Source organism: Zonotrichia albicollis, chromosome 6, assembly GCF_047830755.1.
Source record: "Zonotrichia albicollis isolate bZonAlb1 chromosome 6, bZonAlb1.hap1, whole genome shotgun sequence".
In the NCBI taxonomy this organism is placed as follows: Eukaryota; Metazoa; Chordata; class Aves; order Passeriformes; family Passerellidae; genus Zonotrichia; species Zonotrichia albicollis.
Window position 1 is genome coordinate 48,194,400 of NC_133824.1, and position 23,381 is coordinate 48,217,780.

Sequence of the window (23,381 nt, forward strand, 5' to 3'; positions counted from 1 at the left end):
CATAAATGACAGCCAGGCCTGGGAATGATTGGGAGTTTCTCCAAACTCTTCTCCAGCCAAAGCTGAGCAGCTTCCCAAGCTTTACACCCTCCAATTTGAACACTTCTCCTCCCTACATCCTTCAGCTGCCTGGAAAAGACCCCCAAAAACCAGGATTATGCCACTTTAAGGAAAAATTTCTAAGGCACACAAGCCGTAAATCCTGATTTTGCAAATCCATACAATGATAGGGCAGCTCTGAAATCCAAGTGACCTCGTTTGGAGCAGCCAGCTCTCAATTAATTAACTTCCAAGGGGAGGGAGAGCAGAAGGAACAGGACTGAGATTCCCACACAAAAGCCAAAAAAAAAAAAAAACCAAAGAAACCCAAGCAGAGGGAGTTTTTTTGGTTGCTGTAATTGTTTGTGCAGCGAATTTTAACAAAGTTTCCAAAACGTGGGATTATTTTATTCCTCACATTTTTGGTCATTGGGAGGAGCATTTCCACCCTTCTCACTTTCCCTCCTGGCACAGCACTTCCCTTAAGGCCCCTCATTGCACAACTGCGCCTTCCCAGACTCTGAAAAGGGAACACAGGGTGGACACAGCCCAGAGAAGTTTCACTTTCTCACCACCCCTTTCCCAGCAGCCACAGAGGGATTTCAGCATTCCCTGTCTCTGGAATTCGGATCTGGCTGTGCAGGTAGCAGGCAAAAAGTGCCCAGTGCCTTAATTTAAATGGGAATTCGGGTCAAATCAGGATTTTTTCAGGTCAGCACTGTCAAAGTACCTGCAGTACATAGTCCATATCCTTAAATCCCTGATTTTGACCCTCCTGAGTAAAATTTTGGACAGCAGAGCTGCCAACTCCCAGATTCCCAATTTAAATCCCCACTTAAAGGGGGAATTTTATCCTGCTCCTTGCTGAAAGGTTTTGGCTGCAGAAATACCAGGTTATTTGTATCATTTACCATGTAACAGATGCTTTTCCACACCTCTTGTCCCTGTTGGGCATTCCCGACCCCCTCAGCCATTCCCAGTCCAAGCTGGCACTGCTGGAATTTCCCCAGCAGCCTTAAGACCCCCGTGCAACTTCTATGACCCTGCAAACCAACACCTGGTACAACAAACACCTTCCCCCAGCTCAGGTTTCCAACTTGGAGAGCTTCTTCCAGCAGCGTTCACAGGATACACATTTCAGCCAAGCCAATGCCAGAATCACAGAGAGCCCGAAGCTTTCCAAGAGCCACTTCCCACAATTTCATTATCTCCCATTTAAGAACACTCAGCCTGACCACAAAAACTCGGATGCTTCTCCCTGTCCAGCCAGGAGGATGCAGCAGCTCATCCCCACTAAGTTTCATCCAGGGGCAGATGAATATTCCCACCTTGGAATACTCCTTTCCTTTAACACCACTCCCTAGAGTTTTGCTGCTTTCACATCCTGGGGTTCTATATCCCACCTTGGTGAATCATTCCATGATTTCCCACCTGGAGCAGGCTCTAAGGACCACGGCATGCACCAGGCTGGGCAATCCCCATTCCCATATTCCCAGTGCCAACTGAAGCCTGTCCCAAATCCACCAGCAGGTACTAATTCCCAGAATTGGGCACAGTGGGAATTCTGGCCGAGCAGCCTGGCAGCATCCCAGCTCCAAGATCTCGGAGCAACATCTCCCTTACTTTCATAAGGATATCTCACTTCTGCAGCTGCCCGCGATCCTAAATTTGGGAATTTTACGGCCGCGGCTCAGCATCCGCCCGCGTTGCTCAAGTCAGGTACCGTTCCCTGCGGGAAGTAATAAAAGCTGGGAGCAGGAATCCCTGTGTCACACCCACAGCGCAGCTTCTCCCTGGACATCCAGCAGCACCGCTCCCGCCTCCCACCGCAGCATCCCGACTCCCGAGCGCCGGCATCACCTTCACGCCTCGCACCTGCCCGGCCCGGGATGGCGGCTTTCCAGAGGCGCAGGTGGAATGCCCCGCTCCCCACGGGGCGCAGGCCACACGGCGCGGGGCCCTCCCGCCGGGAATGCCGCCCTTCCCGCGGGATCCGGAGCCCTCGGCGGCACGGGCCTGCAGCCCAGCGGGGCGGGGGGCGGCGGCGGGCACTCCCCCGGCCCTGCCAGCGCCCTCCCGGCTCCCCCGCACCTGCCGCAGCGCCGGCCCCCGCTGCCGCGCCGTGCCCATCGCCGTCCCTCACCTCGCTCCCGCTGCCGCCGCCTCGGGAGCGCCGCGGCCGCCGCCGCCTCCTCCATGCCGGGGGCCCTGCGGCCCCCGATTCTCCAACGCCGCCTCCACCCTGCCGGGGCCGCCCCCGCCTCGCCGGGGCCGCCCACTGCGTCAACTGCGTAAGGGCCGCTACGCAACCTGCGGTCGCCACGGCAACGGGGAGTGCGGGGCGAGGCGGCGCCGCCTGGTGGCGGCCGGCGGTAGCGCCACGGGGCGGGGCAGTGGCGGGCCGGCCGCGATTCCAGCGGGGAATTCTCGGCGGGATCCCGGGAACCAACCCCGCCTGCTGCGGACAGAGGCCGCTCCTGGGCTGATGCGCATCTGCCCTACCCATATACCACGGAAAGATCCCGCTAGAATCACGGAAGGATCCCACAGGAACCAATTCTCTTGGAAAAGACCTCCAGGACCACCGAGTCCAACCTGTGACAATCCCCACCTTGTCACCCAGCCCGGAACGCTGAGTGTCACATCCAGTCATTCCTTAAACCCCTCCGGGGATGGGGACTCCACTACCTCCCTGGGCAGCCCCTTCCAGTATCTCACCACCCTTTTCCATGAAGAAATTCCTTCTGGTGTCCAACCTGAACTTCTCATGGCACAAGTTCGGGCCATATCATCTTGTCCTGTTTCTTGTTTCCTGGAAGCACAGCCCAGTTCCAACCTTCCTCCCCCTCAATCAGGGAATTCAGGGAGCAATAAAATCTCCCCTGAGCTACACGTGGGGCTCTCCCAGCATCCCTTCCCTCTGGAAAACTACCCAGTATGGCACTGTGGTCTCCCTCATGGAGAGCACTCTGCTTTCAATGCCCTGCATGGAAAAGCAGTGCTTTCCCATCTGGAAAAAATGTTCCCAATAAAGATGGAGAGAGCCTATTCACAAGGGTATGGAGTGACAGGAAAGGAAGGGATGGCTTCCCACTGACAGAGAACAGGGTTAGATGGGATATTGGGAAGAAATTGTTAGACCCTGGAATGGATTCTGGTTGGGAAGCTGTGGCTGCCCCATCCCTGGAAGAGTCCCAGGCCAGATTGGACCATCCTGGGAGTAACCTGGGATAGTAGAAGTTATCCCTGCCTGTGACAGGGGAGCTGGAACTGGATGAGCTATAAGATCCCATCCAACCAACCCCCCTCTTCCCAAAAAACCCTTGTAAGGATGGACACACCACAACAACCATCCCATTTGGGAGGAAGGACAGCGATTCCCTTTGAGCACAGCAGCTGCCATCATCCAAGGACACAACTTAGATGCTCCTACTGCAAAAAAAAAAAAAAAAAAAAAAAAAAAAGGCATTGAAAAATAGCAAAAAAAAAAAAAAATTTTGAAAAAAAAATCTCTGTCCCAGAAAAGCTGATCCAGCAGGGAATAGCAGCACATCCTCGCCTGCCCATTCCTCCTTAAAGCAAGTGGAGCAGCCTTCAAATGGTCTGCTGGGTGATATCACCGTACCTGGGAAATAAAACAGCCTGACAGGGGCGGAAAAACATTCAGGAAAGGCTTTGAAGCTCCGGAATTCATTTGTGCCGAGGCCTTTGTATCCCGTTCAGGCAGAAAAATCCTCCTCACGCTCATTCCCAGTCCCTTTATCTTCCCAGACAGGTGCAAAGTGGCTCCGCTTTGGATGAAAAGCTGCTGCCAAATTTAGCATTCCAACAAATCGTTTCATCCAGCCTGTGGCGCTTCCAAGGTCTCCCTTCGGCACGATCCGCTCCCGGCCGGGCAGGCGCCCCTGGAAGCCCCAAAACCTGGAGCAGACAGAGGGAAGAAGCTTAGGAAGATTGGAAATTAGGATTTTATTCAGGGAAATACGATCAGAAGACATCCAAAGCGTTCCAAGGGGTGGGATAGAGCACATCCCAGCCCAGATCCTGCCAATTAAGGGACACAAGGTGATTAATCCGATACAGCTCAGGATTTCTGCCTTCCAGCAGCTCCAGCTGCCCCTTTCCAGCCTGGCTATGCTGAATTGCAAGGGCCAGACCCCATTTATAGCCCAGCTCCAGGTCAGGATTCACCCCAGTGACCCCCAGGGCTCTGTTCCCTGACTCCTGTATGGCAGCGGCACCATTTACAGGCAATTTTGGAATGTTTTGGATGAACTGGATGCCTTTTAAAGCATTAAGGGAAGGATTAATGCCCTCAGAAATCCCATTTTTTTTCCCTGCTGTCATGACACGAAGGGCGGGTGGCGAAGCATTTAAGGGAATTAAGGAATTAATTTGAGCCTGTCACAAAAGACGTGATTTTCCCTGATTTTCGCATGGATCTGTCCCCACCTCCTGCCTCTGGAGCAAATCCATTCATTTCAGAGCTTCCCAACCTGTGGGAAAGGGTTGAGGCTGGGTTTAAATGCCTGGGGCAAAATGGTGTGGTGATGTACACACATTCCTGGGAATCCCACACCTTCAAAGGGATGTAAGGGAGAGCTGGAGCATCCCACACATCCATCAGCTGGGTTATCCCTCTGGATTACTCAGATGCACTGTCTCCATCAGGGCATCACCAGCCATTTCACAAGAAAACCTCCAAAGGCCCCACTGGCTTAAGGAATTGCTATTCCTCACTCACCTCTGGATGAATCTGTGCTCTTTGTGCGGGAATGACCAGGGAATATGAGGGAAAGCATCATTCCTCCACACATGGATATGGCACAGGGCTGTTCCACACTGCAGCCTTGGAATTCTCCATATCAGCTCCCAGGAAAAGGCTGGACCACTGTAGGCAACCTTGGAGCTCTGGAGATCCCTGGAATGTGCCAGGAAGGATTCAACACAGCCCATCCAGCTGTGTGTCCTGAAAAAAAGCCAACAGATTCCAGGGTTAAGGATTCTCCTAAACCTAAAAGCAAACCAAGCCCTCCTCCAGGGAATATGGACAAGGAACAAGGCTCCAGGAATAGCTGGGAGCATGGGAAGCTTCATATTATTATTCAGTTTGTTGTCATTGCCACCGCCCCCAGGCGCAGCACATCCAATCCCGCTGCTCCGGAATCCTGCTCCTGTTGGGCTCCCAGTCGGAGTCAGACGCTCCGTTACTTCCAGGGTAACGAGCCCCTCTCCTCCTCCATCCCAACCCTGCCAATTTCCCTCAGCTGCTCCATTAGGATTACAATAAATCACAGGGAAATAGCCTGAGCAAGGCTGGGAGCGCAGCAATCTGCCTGGAACAGGGATTCCAGCATCCAGGTTATCCAAACCCCTCCTCACTCCTCAGCCCCTGCAAACACCAGCCTGGGCTCCATCACCTCTGGAGCAGGCACAGGCTGTTCCAGCTGGCTGGTTCCCAAGGAGTGACAGCAGCAAGTGTCGTGGGAAGGTGCTTTTGTCCTTCTCAGAGGGGACAGGCCACCAGGGAAAGGTGGACAACAGTGTTATCCTGACATTTCTTCCAGGGGGAAAAATTCCAGCACCTCTCTCGCTGTCTCTCTAGAGAATATCAGTTACTGAAGAATCAGGGTTGGAAAAACCCTCCAAGATCAAAGAGTCCAACCGTTCCAAGGCCACCACTAACCCATGTCCCCACGTGCCACATCCACACAGGTTTTAAATCCCTCCAGGGATGGGGACTCCACCCCAGGAGCCTGTTCCAATGCCTGACAACCCATTCCATGGAGGAGTTTTCCTCCATACCCCATCTATACCCTCCCCGGCACAAGCCAAGGATGCTTCCTCTGTGCAGCCGACCGTAATCCCACACAAAATTCCCACCAAACCTCACAGCTGCCAACGAGAATTTGGGAAGCGCTTTAAAAAACCACACCAGCAGGCATTCCTGTCCCCCATTCCCGTGTCACCAAGCAGGAAGTGCCTGTGTTTGCTTCCATCCCCTTGGTGGCTGTGCCTTCCCAGCCCTCCCTCCCTCCTTCCCTCCCTTCCCAGCGTGATTCCCGCCCGCGGCTCTCTGGAGGCATCAGCCTCCATCACCTCCTACCAAAGCGCTGCTAATCCAGTGCCTCCAGACTGTTCCTGCTCCTCAAACCCTTCATTATCCCAGCAGATCTCCACAGAAACCTGCTCTTTCCTGATGGTCCCCAAGCCAGCACCTCCTGGCTCGACCCTCCATGCAATTCCCAGCCCCTGGGAAGCTCCCAAAGCAGGGATGAGCAGCTGGCAGTGTCCCCCCGGCAGGAGCAGCTGCTGCAGCTCTGCAGAGAAGCAGCATCACTCAAACCTTCGCTGAAAATCATTCCCTAATGGAGAGGCTTCTCCTGCATTCTGGCTGTTCCAAAAAATCTCCCTCTCCAGCTGCCTCAGCTTTCCATGGCTCCTCCAGCACTGGGAAGGGATTTGGGGGGCCCAGGCTGCTGTGCCACCCCTGAGCCTGAATCCCTAAAAAGTATTTAATTCAGAGGGGAGACATCCCAGTCAGAGCCAAACCTAGGGAGAGCTGGTGCAGGGATAAGCTGGAAGCCCAAATTCAGGCTCAGGCTGGCACATGGAGGCTGGAATACCAGCCAAAGGCAGGGCACAAATTGGGAAACCTCTGTCAGGCACCTGAAGGGATCAGACATGGAATTCTGGAATGGTTTGGATTGGAAAGGGCTCTAAAGATCATCCCATTCCACCCCCTGCCGTGGGCAGGGACATTCCCCACTGTCCCAGGTTGCTCCAAGGCCCATCTAACCTGGTACTGAATGCTTCCAGGGATGGGGCAGCCACAGCTTGTCTGGGAAATCCATTCAGGTGCCTCACCACCAGAATGGGTTCTGGTGGCATCCATGGATTTCCCCTCCTCAGGGAAAAATTTTTTCCACAAATTCCCAAGGTGTGGGCAGCACCAGGTCCCACCGCAGGGAGGGAGGGCAGAGCAAGGCCGGCACATTCCCTGCTCCTTCCCTGGGGCACAGCTCTTCCCATTCCCACCTGCACAGGCTGGGGACCCGACCCCCTCCTCAGGAACCCCCTTTCCAGCCTCCAAGCCGCTTTCCTAGTGGGATCCCTCCCTTTTCCCAGAGGTTCCCATGCCATGGGCTCGCTCTTGGCATGTAGTAAACACACCCGTGCGCACACGGCTGGGTCTGGCTGCGCGGAAAAAGCCTGGAAAGGATTTCTCCCACAGGTTGCATCCTGGAATCCGGCACAGCCCTCGCTGCTCACGATTCCAAGCACAAACTCCTCTTTCCAGCTGCTTTGCTAAATTGGTGCCAGATCTAACTCTGGAAGCCAAGCCTCGGAGACTTGCTATCAATCCCGCCAGCGCTTCCCCCTCCCGAGGACATTATCCAGCATTATCCAAGCTGTGACTCCTCAGCCCAGAAATTTCTCCCTGGGAAGGAGCCATTGCCATGGAAAAGGACCATTAAATAACAGTTCACTGGGGTTTCTCACCACTGCTCAGCAAAGCTCAGGGCATCTTCCTGCCTGGCAGCTCCAGGTGGCTTTTCCTTTGGGAAAAATGAGAGGATAAAGCAGTGCTCCAGGCTGTCAGGATATTTGCCAGCATCCTCCACGCTCCCCCTTGGACAAACCCATCTTTCCAAAGCTTTTTCCGCCTCAGGTTGTGAAAGCCTCGTTGTTCTGCAGGGAATTAAAAACAAAAAATGTGTGGAAATGAACCCTAAAGGTTTCAGGGGGAGGAAAATACAATCCCCCAAGCTCCCCTGAGTCACAGGGATGTGCCTGCAGCACTGGCAGCCGCTGGAATTCCCGGCTCCATCCCAGCCCTGGCTAATCCAGGTGCAATAACAACGTGTCATTTCCCTCATCTGCTTCACCCCCGCCAAAATTCCTTCATGTTATTCCTCCTCCCCGCCCACCTTTCGAATGCCCTTGGCTCCATCCTCCTTCGGGAGGAGAGCTCCAGCCCAGGAATGAATCAGGATTTTAGCAGGAGCTTTAGGGATGTGGGATGCCTTCACCCCCACAAGCAGGAGCCTTTTCCCAGGGCCCTGTGGCATGAACACAGCTTCCCTGGCCGAGACTCCACAGCATAGGAATTTACCCCGAGGATGAGCTGCTTCCCAATTTCCAGGAGCCCGCTCACCTCCTGGGATGCTAATGGCTGCGGCAGGACGGGGAAATGTGGGGATCAGCTGTGTTGTTCCTGTCAGTGCTCCAGGGAAGCAGTGTCGGAGAGCTCTCCCTCACCATGCAGCACCTGCAGCCTCCAGGCTCTCTGGAAGCCTGGAATGCTGCTGTCAGATGTGGGCACGGCGTGGAGGATGCGGATGCTCCGTGCAGGATCTGATCCCTCCCTCAGGCCACGTCTCTGGACATCAGTCGGATGCGACTGGAGAGCAGCAGCTGGAGCCAAGGCACTTGGATAATTTCATTAGGTCAAACCCCTCCCTCCTCTGCCTCCTCAGGATCCTGCTCTTGCTTCTGGTGGACTGAACCAAGAGGTTTCCCATTAAGGATTCCTTCCTGGCTCGGCTGCTGGCTCCATTCCCGCTCCTCACACCAGGCTGCAGAGCCATTCCCCACCTCTCCCGGACCTCAAAGCCTTGTCTAACCCACTTGGCTTCATCCCAGCTCCCAGCTGCCTGAGGGGAAGCTCAGCTCTCACCGGGAGGCACGGCTGCCCGTGGAGATCCCAAATCCTAAATTGCAGCACAGCTCTTCCACAAAGCCCTGGCAGAGACCTTGGGATCACAGCCCAGCAGGCAGGCGGGAGAGGAACCTCAGAGCAAAGCAGAGACTGGAGACCAATAACCGGGAATAATTATCCTAAGGAGAAGATCCCAGCTCCCTTCTGTGAAATACAGCAGGGAATTGTGTCTTAATCCAGAGAAGAGGAAGCTCAGGGGGGACCTTCTCCCTCTCCATGATTCCCTGATGGGGGTCAGGCTCTGCTCCCAAGGAACAAGACTTAAGCTGCCTCAGGGCAATTTCTCTTTGGATTTTAGGGAAACTCCCTTCATGGAAGGGTTGAATCAGTCTGTCCAGGGCAGAGGTGCAGTCCCCATTCCTGGAGGGATTTAAAAGCTGAGTGGATGTGGCATTTGGGGACATGGATTAATGGTGGCCATGGCAGAGCTGGGTGGCTGAACTCAATCTTGGAGGTCTTTTCCAGCCTGAACAGCTCCTGAAGGAGGGGAACTGGAAAAGATCAGTCTGGGGAAAAAAAAAAAAGTGCAGCAGGCAGGAATGTGAGCAAACAGCCCCTGTCCAAGCTTTGTCCAAGAATCCCTGGTTGAGGAGTGTGCTCTGATGTCAGGACTCTGTGCCACAGTGACAGGAGATGGGAAGGATCCAGAGAGGCAAAAAGGGAAGCGGGAGAGGGTGTGCCAGGCAGGATCCGCCTCAGACACTTAATGAAGGAGAAAAGGACGGATGGTTGCTAAGGGAAATGGGACAGATGGCTGGCACCGGGAACTTGCTGACTCTCAGAGACTCCAAACTCTTTTTTTGGGAAGTGGCAGGGCCGAGCAGGCCATCACACAGCGGCCAAGCCCAGATGACCACTTCCCCTTCCCCCGGCCCAGTGTCAGGACGGATCAGGCCGGAGCGGAAAAGGTCAGGGAGACAGCGGGAGCCAAGGCTCATTTGTGCTTCTGCTCATCACCAGCGCTCCCCCCGCCTGCCCTCCATCCTCCCTGCTCCAGGGGTCACCAGCTCCATCCCACAGGCAAATCCCAGCAGGCTCCAGGACAGTGACCGGGCTCCCAGAGAGGGAAAACAGCAGGATGCTGGCTCTGGAGCCGCTGTCTGTGAAATCTCATGGCTCCTGGACATGCTGTCTCCCAGATCCGTTTACACCTCTCCCTGACATTTAAAACCATCTGAGCCTTTTGGCTTCTGCTGCTGTCATCTCCGTGCCAGGGCTTCTCTGGCTCTAAAAAAAGGCTGGGAGTTGATTTCCCGGCAAGCGCAGCCCTCCCAACAGGTCTCCAAGCGCGGTGGCAGGGCAAGGGGAAAGGGGGAGAGGGCTGGAATCGGGAATCGCTGCTGCCACGGGGGCGGGAGGTGTGCCAGGAGCCTGTCAGATCCTGACGGCCACAAACAAGGCTCTGAGAGCAGGAACTGGAAGAAAAGCGGGGAAAGAATCCCTTGGCAGCAAAGGTGGTGGAGCTCCGAAGCTGAGGCACGCAGCACCGTGCGGCTCCAGGCTGGGATTTCAGGGATCCAGCAGGAAGATCAGGGGGTTTGGGGAATCTCTGCCCACCTCAGGCTGTTCCCCGGCACTGCCACATCCATGGGCATAAAACAGAGGGATGTGGGGAGGAAGAACCTGAAAGGTCTCCAGGAGAGCTGGAGAGGAACTCTGCACAAACTGGAGTGACCGGACAACAGGAATGGTTTCCAACTTTCCCACTGGAGGGGAAGGTTAGATGGCATATTGGGAAAAACTTCCCTGTAAGGAGAGTGAGGCCCTGGAATGGATTTCCTAGAGGAGTTGTGGCTGCCCCATCCCTGGAAGGGTCCAAGGCCATGTTGGCAGGGGTTTGGAGCAACCTGGGATAGTGGAATATGTCCCTGCCCTTTCAAACCAAACTATTATGGGATTCTCTGAGGGAAAGCTCTGGAAGCAGCATTTATATCTCCCCCATCCCACCTATTCACAGGCATCTCTTGGATTGAAATCACCCCAAAAAAGTCCACTGCACTCCACAAAATCCACTGCAGATCCCAAAATTCAGTGACCAAGAGCCCACAGGGAACCTTCACTGGGCACTCATTCCCAGCAATCCCACATCCCACACAAGCTGGGGGAAGTCCTGAGCAGCAAGGACAGGATCATCCACTCCCCAGGATTGCTCTGCTCCTGCTGCCAAGAGGAGGAGGAGGAATTTGCTCCAGCCACACAGCACCTCCACAGCCCTGTCAGGAGCAGACAGTGCCATGGAAAACAGGGAAATCCCTGGATGCTACAGAATCCAAGGATCACAAAACAGTTAGTGATGGAAGGGACCTTAAAGATGACTGAATTCCAGCTCCCTGCCATGGGCAGGGACACCTTCCACCATCCCAGTTTTCTCCAAGCCCTCTTCAGCCTGGCCTAGAGCACTTCCAGGCATGGAGCACCCACAGCTTCTCTGGGAAGCATTACAAGGCAGCTGATGCTCCACAGACAGATGGGAGGACACTGGACATGCCACCACCACCCTCTGGACTTCCTTTGGGCCACCAGAGATTCCCAGGAAGGGAAGAAGATGAGGAGAAGTGCCAGTGCCAGCTGGGAGCTGCTCTTCCAGCCCATTCCCCTGGCTGTGTGGGCAGCTCCATCTTGGAGCCACATCCCAAGGAGCTGCAGCTCCCGGATTCCGTGCCAAGCTGCCACTGGCTGCTGTTGAGATAAACCCACACAAACAAACAGATGCCTGGAGGAGCCAGGAAGGTGTGGAATACAGCAGCATGGATGGGCTGTCCCGAGGCTGGGCGCTCTCCAGCTTGTCCCTCCCGGTGATCCCAGTGTTTGGAGATGTCACCAAGCACAGATTGGCCTGGTCCCTCAGAGCAACAGGGAGTTTTCCAGAGGGTCACACCCCCTCCTCTTTGCCAACAGCTCCAATTCAGTTCCCACAGAGTGGGAATGCCCAGGGATTGGGTGGTAGGGATTGAAGGGAGCATCCAGCTCTGGGTAAGGAGGATTCCGGCTCTCCTGGAGCCAAGGGAGGAAACCCCATGGACACATCCTTGTCCCATCCCCATTCCTGGCTGGTGGAATCTGTGGGAGCAAGGCCAGACGGATTTGTATCACCCAGGACACTTCCAAGGAGGACACAAAGCTGAAGTCCTTCATTCCAGGACACTGACACTGAACATCTCCCAGGAACAAAACTGCCTTAAAACTCAAACTAAGTATTCCAGGAGAGCCTGATCCCACACACATGGCCAACACTTAACACAGACCCTAAAAATCCCAAGGATGCTCTCCCAAACTTTGCTTTCCTCTGCATTCCACAAGGAATTCCATGCTCTCTGTCCCTCCTGCCAGGTGCTGATGAGGGTTTCCCTTCCCCTCAGGCAGCAAATTCCCATTTTTGGGGGAAGAGGGCCAAGGATGTGTGCCATGGACACATCCTTGTCCCATCAGCATTCCTGGCTGGTGGAATCTGTGGGAGCAAGGCCAGATGGATTTGTGTCATCCAGGCCACTTCCAAGGAGGACACAAAGCTGAAGTCCCTCAACCCACTACACTGACACTGAACATCTCCCAGGAATAAAACTGCCTTAAAACTCAAACAGGGAGACCCTGATCCCACACATGTGACCAGCACTAAACACAGACCCTAAAAAACACAAGGATGCTCTCCCAAACTTTACTTTGCATTCAAATGCAATTCCACGCCCTCTGTCCCTCCTGCCGGGTGCTAATGAGGGTTTCCCTTCCCCTCAGGCAGCAAATCCCCGTTTTTGGGGGAAGAGGGCCAAGGATGTGTGCGGCGGCCGCCCCTGGCAGGCGCGGAGCCAGGGACACGCCGGCATTCCAGATGTCCGGCTGCCGGCACGGCGACTCCGGCTGCTGCGCCAGGGCTGTCCTGCAAATGAGCCCGGCAAGACACAAAGAGCCTGATTTCCCAAATTAAGCTGCTGGAATTACTCATCCCAAAATCAGCAGCATCAGCTGCTCGCCGTGACACCAATTACGCGCAGCCACTGCCCGGTGCTGCTTCCCACTCATCCCAGCACATCCCTACTACAGGCATTCCTAAGGCTTGCAGCAGCGGAAAGTCAGGCAGGAATTATTTTAAACCAAAAAAAAAAGGTGGATTTAGATGGGATGTTGATAAGAAATCCATCCTTGTCAGGGTGGGGAGGCTCTGGCACAGGGTGCCCAGGGAAGTTGTGGCTGGTCCTGGATCCCTGGAACTCCAAGGCCAGCTTGGATGGGGCTTGGAGCAATCTGGGATAGCGGAAGGTGTCCCTGCCATGGCAGGGGGTAAAAGGAGATAATCTTAAAGTCCCTTCCCACCCAAACCATTCCAGGATTCTTCCAGCAGAAGAGCTACCAGCTTGGGACATGGAATAGGCACGAGGTGACAGGAGAAGCTGGGAGAGCTCCAGCTCTCTCCGCTGCTGGGCATGGTGAGGGCACAGCTTGGAGCCCCCCGGAGCAGCCACGGACCAGGGGCAGGCTGGGCTGGAGCAGCAGCTCCAGGGAATTGCGTCCCCGACGCAGAGCCGAGCTGTGCAGGAGCCTCTCCTTGAAATGTTTTTTGCTGGATCACCAGCCCGGCTCTCAGGGACACTGACTCATCCTCAGGAGTGCTCTTGCTGCTGGTTGCACTCCGGATCAGGCAGCAATTCCTGACACACCTCCCAGCTGTGGGGGAGCATCCCTGGATCTGCCAGCTGGATTCTTCTCCTTGACAGGGCCAACTGGGATACCCAGAGTCAGGGAATCATGGAGGTTTTTGGGTTGGAAGGGACCTTAAGGCTCATCCAGCCCCACCCTCTGCCATGGGCAGGGACACCTTCCACTGTCTCAGGGTGCTCCAAGTCTTGTCCAGCCTGGCCTTGGACACCTCCAGGGATGGGACAGCCACAGCTCCTCTGGGAAATCCCTTCCAGGGTCTCACCACCCCCATGGAGAAAAATTCCTTCCCAATCTCCAATCTATACAGGTGCTCTGGCTGTGGAACACATTCCCCCTTGTTCTGTCACTCCAAAGTCCCTCTCCAGCTCTTGGAGACACTTTAGGCACTGGAAGGGGTTCCATGGCCTCCCCTGAGCCTTCCCTTCTCCAGGCTGGACACCCTCAGCTCTCCCAGCCTGTGTCCATCCCTCTGGCACCTCCATGGCCTCCTCTGGCCTCTCTCCAGCAGATCCACATCCTCCTTACAGTGAGGCACCCAGAGCTGGACACAGCATTCCAGGTGGGATCTCACCAGAGCAGGAGAGAGGGGAAAAATCCCCTCCCTGAACCTCTTGGCGATGCCAGGGAAAAATTTATGTGGGAAGAAAATGGAGGAAAATTCCTGGTCCATCCCCAGGGCCCCCCCATGCTCCAGACACAACCTGGGAAGTAACTCACCTTCTCCCAAAGCACTTCCAGCAGCTCCAGAGCCCCAGCCTGCATCCATCCCACCAGCACAGCAAGGAGCTCACCAGGACTTCCAAAGGGCTGGCAGCCCCCCTGAATTCCCCTTTTATCCCTCCTCTGCTCCAGCTGTGAGGCTGATGGGCAGCACCTGGGATCAGCAGGGAGGGAAGCAGGAAAAGCTTTTACCAAGGGCAGAAACCCAATATCTCAGGAATTAAAGTGTTTTGGGAGCCTCCCACCGTTTCTGGCCTGTCCATCCAAGCCTGGCAATGCCATGCCTTCCACCTCCTCACTTTCCTGGGGATAATGGGCCCATCCATCCTCCCCTCCCACTCGGGGGTGTCCAAATCCCCTTCCCGATTTCCAGGCCCCAGCCCCGCGTGGGTGCAGCTCCAGAGGCTCTAATGAGGGAGCTCATTTACTGTGACCTAAATATTCCCTGTGCTCTGCCTGCCTGCCTGGCACCTCCCTCGCCCATGGAGCAGCAGCAGCAGTGGGATTTCAGCAGGGGAGGAGGGTCAGCATCTCCCCATCCCAGGGATTTCCAGCCATCCCTCTCCCTGCTCCCTGCATGAGCTCCCTGGTTGGGGCAGCCCCAGATTCTCCTCCTTCCCACACCCCAATTTCCCTCTGGGAAGCAATCCCAAGGGAAGGAGGGGCTGGCACTGCTGGCACCCACCCTGTCCCATGCCCAGCAGTGCTCCAGGAGTGGGACAATCCCATCAGGGACTTTCCTCCCTGTGGAAACCAGGGCCAGCAAGGAACAATGGATGGGGTGACTGCGGTAGAATATTCCAGCACTACCAAGCTCTCTTCCTGCTTTTCCAAGGCTGTTTCCCTTGGGAATTCACAGCTAATTTAGCCAGAGGTTGGGCTCCCTGGGCCTGGGCTGAGGGAGGATGCAAATGGGACAGGTTGCTATAAAAAGCCACCAGCAGCTGCTTATTTTGGAAGCCAGGTATTGATTTTTCCTTGTGGAGCTCTGACTGGAGGGCACAGCATGGAATGGGGGCGGGACCCTTTCCCGAATAACAGAGCTGGGAGTGATCCCAGTGGTGGCACATCCCACCTGGATCAGGTGCACGAGGTGATGAGCAAAGCACAACCCCACCACTGGTTACCAAAACCACCCCAATCCCACACCTGCTCCCTCCTTTCCAGCCATCCCGGTGACACTGCCAGGCCCAGGAGGGATTCCTGGATATTCCTACCACTTTAGGGACAACTCCCATTGAGGAGCAGCAAGCTGCTGGGCTGGGGACACAGTGCAATCCATGGAAAGCTGTCTGGAAGCGCAGCTGCAGCTGCCCTGAGGGTCCTGGATGTTCCCATTCCTCCTCTCTCCCTCTCATTTTCAATACCTTTGCCAGCAAAAGGCAAAATAAAGGAATTGCTGCTCGCAGCAGAAGTGATTTTCCACTCCCGCCTCTCTCCCACACTCGGATCAGCAGGACCGTGGCCTGAAATCACATTCCATGCATTAACACCAATCCTTCCCAGACCCCCCCCCCATGCCGGCGGCGCTCCGGGGTGGTTGGTGGCTCTGTGGGGACAATGATCCCAGCTGGATGTTCCCATGCCATGAGGGCCGGGATGCGGCCCCGTCCCATCCCGGCTGGTTGCGGGAACGGGAAGATCCATTCCATCCCGGAATTCCCGTGGCTCCACGTTTCCCGGGATGCTGGGACGTTCCCGGGCCGTGCCCCGGGGCTCTCCCGCGTATCCCGGGCCTCTCCCGGTAGTTCTCCCCGGGAGCCACGAGGAGGAGCTTTCAGACCGCACCGCCGCATCCCGGGGCTCCCGGCGCATCCCGCTGCATCCCAGCGCTCCCCCTTCCCGGGCATCCCAGTGCTCCTGGAGCACCCCTGCACCCCCTGATGCTTCCAGACCTCCCGGTCATCCCTTCTGTTCTCAGCGTTCCCGGTGTTCCTGGAGCATCCCTGTGCTCCAAAGGGACCCAGTTCCAATGAATCCCAAGGCTTGCAGTGTATTTCAGTGTTGCTTCTGTTCCCAGAACTCCCAGCGCTCCTGGAGCATCCCTCTCATGGATCCTCATCCTCCCAGTGCTCCCAGTAAACCACTCTGTTCCCAGGGTTCTCCGTGCTCCCGGTGCATCCCAATGCTCCTGGTGCATTCCAGTGCTCCCACCATTCCCAGTGCTCCCAGTGTTCCCAGTGCATCCTGGTGCTCTTCCCAGGAGATCGCGTTGTTTCCAGTGCATCCGAATAATCCTGTCCTTCCCAGAGCACCCGGAGTTCCTTGTGCTCCCATCCCAGCAGTCCCGGTGCTCCTGGTGCCATTGGTTCCCCTTGGCCCTCCACAGCCATTCCCAGAGCTGCATTCCAGGGATTCCATTCCCCAGCTCCATTCTCCCACCTCGGGGCCCACATCTCATCCCTGTGGAAAGGCACTCAGGAAGAGCTGGATTCAGAATGGGATTTTACCACTGTTCTCCAGAAGCTGCTCCAGCTCCTCCTGCCTCCTGCTGCTGCCCTGGGGCTTCCACATGGATGTCTCCTGTGTGCTGGGATAGTGGCCCATCCCATTCTTTCCCATTCTTTCTCATCCTATCTCATTCTTTCCCATCCTTTCCCTGTCCATCCCACCCCATATCCCATCTCATCCCTGGTGAGAGTGTTGCCATGAGGGAAGTGGGAGCATCTCCAAGATGGGCGCCCGCATTCCTGCTCCTGTCCAGCTCCAACCATCCCACCCTTCCCTGGGATTTGCGCTTCCAGCTCCTCCAGGATGGATGCCCATCCCATTCCTGCTGGCAGCCGGGCTGTGGGATCCTCCCTGGCAGCGCCGGTGGAGCCGTTCTAAATCCGGCACCTGGGATTGGGGTGGGAGGATTTGCGTCAGCCGGTGACACTCGGCTGAGGAGGGGGATCCCGGCGGGATGAATCACACAGGGAGGAGTTCCCCGGAGCGGGATGGGGCCCACAGGGGGTGAGAAGCTCAGGATGAGCTTGGAAGGAAGGGGAAGTGGAGCCTTTCCTGTTCCTGGAGGAAAGGCAGGGTGGGATTGTGGGATGTACCATCCTCCTGCCTCCTGGGATGGGGAGACTCCCTGGAGCCCAGCAGGGCTGAGCTCAGCACCAGTGCTTCCCTCTGCACTTCCCAATTGGAATAACCTGCCCTGGGTGTGCTCCTGCTGGACATGAGGGGGTGGGAGCTCATCCACACTTGGAACCCTAAAACACCAGCAGGGGGTGGGAAAACCCTGTTTGGGGCTCCTTAGATGGGCACAGACATTCCATCCCATCCCATCCCATCCCATCCCATCCCATCCCATCCCATCCCATCCCATCCCATCCCATCCCATCCCATCCCATCCCATTCTTTTCTCATCCTATTCCATCCCATTCTTTCCCATTACTTCTCATCTGTTCCTGTTCTTCCACATCCCATTCCATTCAATCGCATTCCTTTCCATTCATTCCCATCCCTCCCCATCCCACCTCATCCATTCCCATCTGTTCCTAACCTATCCCACCCTATTCCTGCCCCTTATCCCATCCCATCCCTCTCCCACTCCCCTGGGAAGGATTCCCTCCAACTGTGGGCAGAGGCCACCAACAAGGGCAAGACCCAGCAGACCCCAATTAAGTGCTGGCACTGTCCCAGCTCCTCCCATCCGAGCCTGGAGCACCTCCATGGCCCAGAGAATTCCCTGCAGGAAAGCAGGAGGAGCAAATTCTCCCACTGGTCTAATCCCTCCCAAAGTCCTCCTCCAGCTCTTGTCTCCACTTCCCAATAAAGCCCCTATTGAGCATCACAGACACACCCCAGCCACAGGGATGGCTCTGGAGCCTCTGGAACACCAAGACCTCCCTCTCATTCCCAGCTCTTGGAGAGGAATCAGGAAAAGTGCCAGGCGCTGCCGGAGCGCCGCGAGTCCTCACCCAGGCAATGAAATGGCCCGTTCCCAAAATACCACCAGGATCACACATCCAGGGAAGGCAGCAGGTGCTCGACAGCGCTGGCGGGATCCTGCTGCCTCCCAGATCCTTTTTGGGAATTCAGACAGCCTGCTGTGCCATGGAACGTCTCCATATCCATGCGGGAATAGCGGCTAGGGGCAGGAGAGCGGGTTCACGGTCCCGGCGCTCCCTGCCGAGGCAGGAATTGCTTTCCTGCGCTGGAGCATCGGGAAGCCCATCTGGCGCTGCCCGTGCCAGGAGCTGGGAATTTGTGGAGCGTGCCGGAGGTGGCCGGTGCCGGACATCTGCTGCCGGCCTCGGGGAGCGCGGAGCGGGAGCGGAGCGGCAGCGGTGCGTGACTGCGGAGCCGCGGGCGGCGGGAAGCGTGCAGGGAGCTGACAGCCCCAACATCTGTCAGCAGCTGGCACGGAGCCGCAGCTCTCCCTGCCCAACACAGCCATCCTGGGATGGCTGCTGTGTTTGGATCAGGGCTGAGCACTGGGGACTCCGGATGGAGCAGGTCCTTTTCCGAGGAGCCTTTTCCAGTGTGCCCTTTCCCACGGCAGGACACAAATCCTCCCATCCCACTAAACTGAGTGCCAGAGGCTCTGGTGATGGTGTTGAGGAGGGATCAGATGGGACTGGGATTGCTCTGTAACATCTTTTTGGTGGAGAGGATGGGATGAAGTTTCTGTTGCCCTGTGAGGTTGTGGGAGGCCCTGGCACAGGTTGCCCAGAGAAGCTGTGGCTGCTCCATCCCTGGAAGTGTTCCAGGACAGCTTGGATTGGGCTTGGAGCACGTGGAAGGTGTCCCTGTCCATGGCAGGGGGCTGGAATGAGATGAGGTTTAAGACCCTCTCCACCCCAGCCATTCCAGAATTCCATGATCTTCAGCTGTGCTGCTCACACTGAGAAACTGGCCCCTTCCCAAGCAGCTGAAGATCCCGGAATCCCGGAATGGTTGGGGTTGGAAGTGACCTTAAGACTCATCTCTGTCCCTGATTACATGGGAGCTGTTAGAGGGCTTTGGCACAAGCTGTTCCCAACAATCCTTGGCCATTAAATCCCTTCTCCCAGCCATTAAGTGCCTCCACAAGCAGCTGTTTATCTCCATGACGGGATGTCAGGTGGGTTCCCACCTTGGCTCTTCCTGTAGCTGGCGTGGCATCAGCCTCCCTCCTCCCTGCTTCTCCCACCCCTGATCCCGCCTCTCTGCATCCATCACAGGCAGGTGCTGGAGGCTTTTCCAGCCGGATTTGCTGCAGCTCTCGTGGGGCTGGACTTTGCTCCGGCGCCTGTGGCAGGACGGAGATGTTTGGATAACAAGCGGATGTGGCAGTGCTGGCCATGGATCATCACTCCTGTGCCATCGCCTTCCTGTGCTCCTCCACCCCTGGCTTGCCATGAATTCCCAGCATTCCTGGTTTTCCTAGAGTCCTTGGAGCAGCCAGGGTTTTTTGGGATATTCAAACAGTGCTCACCCCATCTCCCTGCCCAGCCCAGGCTGACGGGGTCCTGTAGGATTTTCTCCCAGGTGCCAGGTTTTGTTGCCCACTGGATGAGGATTGGGCATGGCTGCATTGTGGCATCGCCCTGGGATTGTGGGATCCTGTTTCCAGATGGAATCTTTTCTGAAGCATTATTTCCTCCAGGCTACTTCTGCCCACCCTGCCTTCAGAGGGAAAATCCAGGCCTTTCCCAAGGCTTTGGAATGAGGGTTCACCCCAAAATGTGTCTGGGGAGGCAACGAGTCCTATGTGGCTGTGCAAAGATTCCCCGTGGGAGGTGGGAGAAATTAATGAAATTGCTGGTCGGGGCAATGGGTGCAACAGGAATGTCTCTCTCCAGCGCTTTCCTGTCTGATTTTCAGGCAAATCCCTCATTTTCTATCTCTATCTGATTTTTCCTGATCCCACTGACCTCATCCCTGCCATCACAGCCACGAGAATCAAAACTGCTCATCATCCATCCATCCATCCATCCATCCATCCATCCATCCATCCATCCATCCATCCATCCTTCCATCCATCCATCCATCCATCTGATGCAGGAGTGATTTATCCCTAATGGTACAGTGACTCGGCCTTTCCACTCTCCAAAAAAACCACTGGAGAGGCACTTTGGGAACTCCTGAGGAGCCGGAGAGCTCGGCTAATAGAGGTCACCACTCATTACGGAGCCGCGCTCCGCAAATTATCCAGCATCAGGATGCGGAGAGCCGCTGTTTCGGATGGGCTGAGAGCTCCTGGCTCCATGTTGGCAGCACCAGAGCACTTTGGAATGGGCAGGGAAAGGGCAGTGCCTGTGCTGTTCCTTCCCTGGCCAGGGTGTCCAAGGGCAGCTCCTTCCAGCTCTGCCTTTCCCAGGCATCGACCGCCGGCGCTCATGAAAAAAAGATGATCCAAGGCCGGCGCTGAAGGGCTGGGAAAGCAGCGGTTGGGAGGATGGGGTTCAACAGGATTTCAAAGTGGGGAGGGAACCACTCCCAGGCTGTGTCCCAGCACGGCTCTTCCCCTGGCAGCACCTGGAATGCAGAGCGGGATCATCCCGACACCCCGTGTCACCATTCCCGGCTTCCCCTGGGACAGCATTCCCCGTGCTGGGAGCACCAATCGCTCCCAAACCCCTTCCCGGCTGGTTCCAGCCTTCCCAGAGAGGATCCAAAGGCACAGCGGGGACTCTGGGAGTCGGGCCCTGCTGAGTCAGGGCAGCGGGGCTGGAGCGACTCCATCGATCGAAACCTGATCCCAAATTGGCTGCGCAGAAGGACCCCGGCACGACCTGGCTGTGAGCTGCAGGAAGGACAAACCCTCCTCCCGTCTCCGCAGGATTTTGGGAGGCAGGATCCCCGCATCCCTAGCCCAAGGCCTCTGCAGAGCCTCCACGGGGTTCTCCTGCATCCCGTGGCTGCCGCGGGCCCGGAGCCAGCAGGGAGGATCCTGTGGGCAGCCTCGGATCCCGTCTCACCTGCCCAGCAGCTGCTCCCAGGGCAAAGTCCACAGCGCGACCTTCAGCCTCCACCTGCCGCCTTTCCCGCCTTCCCTCGGGGCTTTCTGGGCACCCAGGTGATGCCAGAGGGCCCAGAGCTTCCCTCCCTGCTCCAGCAGCCAGGTCATCCCTACGGGGTGCCCAACACTGGGAAGGCAGCGGCCTCCTGCATGGCAGAGAGCTCAGCCAAAGGGTTTATAGCCAAAATTATCCCAAAAAGATAAAGAGCACTGGGAAGCTGAGGTTTATATACACCTCAGACAGGACCATGTGGCACCATATGGCAGGAGGACAGCGAATGTGTCACATCCCCCATGGTCACCCACCCTGGCTCATATCTCTCCATCCCCAGCATTCCACATGAATTCTAATCCATATTCCTGGTTCCAACTCTTTTGTTCTTTTAATACTTTTCTGCCTGGTAGAGGAGCAGGAGTGAGTTCCTTGGATGGAGAGTGCAGCTCCAGGGCTGGATGGGTGAGCTCCCAGCTCTGTGCTGGAGCATCCCACGCCCTCCATGCATATTCCTGGTGGCTTCATGCTCAAACTGGAAGACCCTCAAATTCCCAGCGTGCCTTTTTTTGGGAGCCGCCGCACCTCGGCCCCGCCCAGGGACACGCTGGCGTGCCACAGGCATGGAAAACTCCAGCAGCTCCAAAGGGCTGGAGGCACGCAGAGCAAACAGGGAGAATGTGCCGAGGGCAAACAGCGCCGGCCACGGCGGGAGTGTCCCTTGGAGCCGCTGGCAAACGCGGCGCCGAGCGGCTCTGCCACACGACGGATGCTCCCTCCGTAATTAAAACATCCAGAGGACACTCAGCCGTCACAGGGATAATTATTCCCATTCAGTGAGGGAGGCCTGGCTGGGGTTCTGCTGCATTCCCCGCTCCCCGCTGCCCCCACGGGTGGGCTTCCAGCCTTCCCCGCGCATCCACAGCCCGAGGAGCCGCCGCGCTGCTCATCCACGGGCCAGCGAGCTTGTCCATCATTTACCCGCTCACTCATGGAATAACGCACGGGAGGATGAGCATCCTCCCGGAGCCAATCCCGCCGCTCTCCTTCCCGCTCCCCCCGGGACCTCTCCCGGGATGCGCACCGGGATCCCGCCGGGTCGCCGGACCGGTTGTGCGCCGCGCTGTGTTTGCACAGGGAAGGCAAACACGGCCCTGCTTCCGCAGCGCCGGGAGCGGCGGAGCGGGAATGGGGAGCGATGGGAACAATGGGAGCAGCAGCCGGGTGCCGCTGCCGGCTCATTAACATCTTTATTAGCTGTGACAAGCGCCGGGTCACCGCCCGCTCATGTCCGACTTGAGGGATGGTTCGCTCCCTAACCCCCTGTAATTGCTCCCGTTAGGCTCCGAAAATTTCCTCGTTTTCCATGGAATTACCCCCGGCTTGGCCTCGGCCCGGAGATTAATTTGGATAAACAGCTCCAGCGAGGGGTAATAAATACAAAGGGAAAGGTTCTCTCCGTTGGGTGCGGAGGGAGAAGAGAAAATATCCATTCTCTTCCCCCCAAAAAGAGGGAAAATGAGGAGAAAGGAGCGGGATGACTCTTCCTGGAGCAGCCAAGCAGCAGAATGTGCCTTTTCCAGGGAGTCCTGAGCGGGCACTTGGGAGACATCCCAGAGACACTGGAGTATCCTCCTGCCCAGCTGGGCCATGATGGTTTGGGATTTGATGTGCCCAGGGATTTGGAAAGGCAGGGGCTCCAGGCATCCAAGGCTTTAGGATGGTAGGAACTCATATACCCAGGGATTTGGGAATGCAGGTGTCTCTAGGGGCACTAGAGTTGGGAATGGCAGCAGTTTATGCACCCAGGGGATTGGGGCGCTCAGGAATCCAGAATGGCAGTGACTCAAGCGTTCGGGGCACCAGGACTCACAGGGCCCCACTTTGGGCCAACTTCCTCCTTCCACGCTGGCTCGGGAGAAAGGAAAGGCTCCCGGGCGGGGTCGGGGGCTCACGCGTGGCCCGGGGCTCACGCCGGGCCCGTGACTCAGCAGCGCTCCCGCCCACCGGGAGCGACGGCGGGAGCGGCTGAGTGGGAGCGGGAGGTTACGGAGCTGCCCGCCTGTCTGTGCCTGCGGGGATGGGGATTTCAGAGCCCGGGAGTGTGTGGGAAGCGAGTGGAGAGGAGCGCAGTGAAAGCCAGGGCCGCTGCCAAGGGCTCCATGAGACGGTTCCCGCGATAGGGGCAGAAATCGTTCAGAAATCAAAACAAAGCTCCGTGGCCTCGGGAAGATGCTCCGTCAGCCCTGGAGCACACAGAGGGGCAGAGAGGTGCCCTTTTCGCGGCCCATCAGGAGTGCCAGGAGGGCTGGCAGCAG

The 23,381-nt window shown here is 56.6% G+C and overlaps 1 protein-coding gene across 4 annotated transcripts in view; it reads right to left on the minus strand.

Annotated features, from left to right (window-relative positions):
- The window catches only part of DAGLA (diacylglycerol lipase alpha), a 62,750-nt gene extending 54,404 nt beyond the window's left edge, over positions 1 to 8,346 (minus strand). The window contains exons 1-4 of one of the 4 annotated variants that reach the window (XM_026798668.2): positions 8,198 to 8,346; positions 7,543 to 7,731; positions 4,784 to 5,008; positions 3,665 to 3,960 (exon numbers count right to left, since the gene is read on the minus strand). The gene's annotated coding sequence lies outside the window, so the exon portion shown is untranslated. Of the gene's footprint in view, positions 1 to 1,899; positions 2,056 to 2,182; positions 2,343 to 3,664; positions 3,961 to 4,783; positions 5,009 to 7,542; positions 7,732 to 8,197 lie in introns of those variants that run through there. The other 3 variants (XM_005496398.4, XM_014273769.3, XM_074543585.1) reach the window with 3 other exon arrangements.
- Positions 8,347 to 23,381: the final 15,035 nt, after the last annotated feature.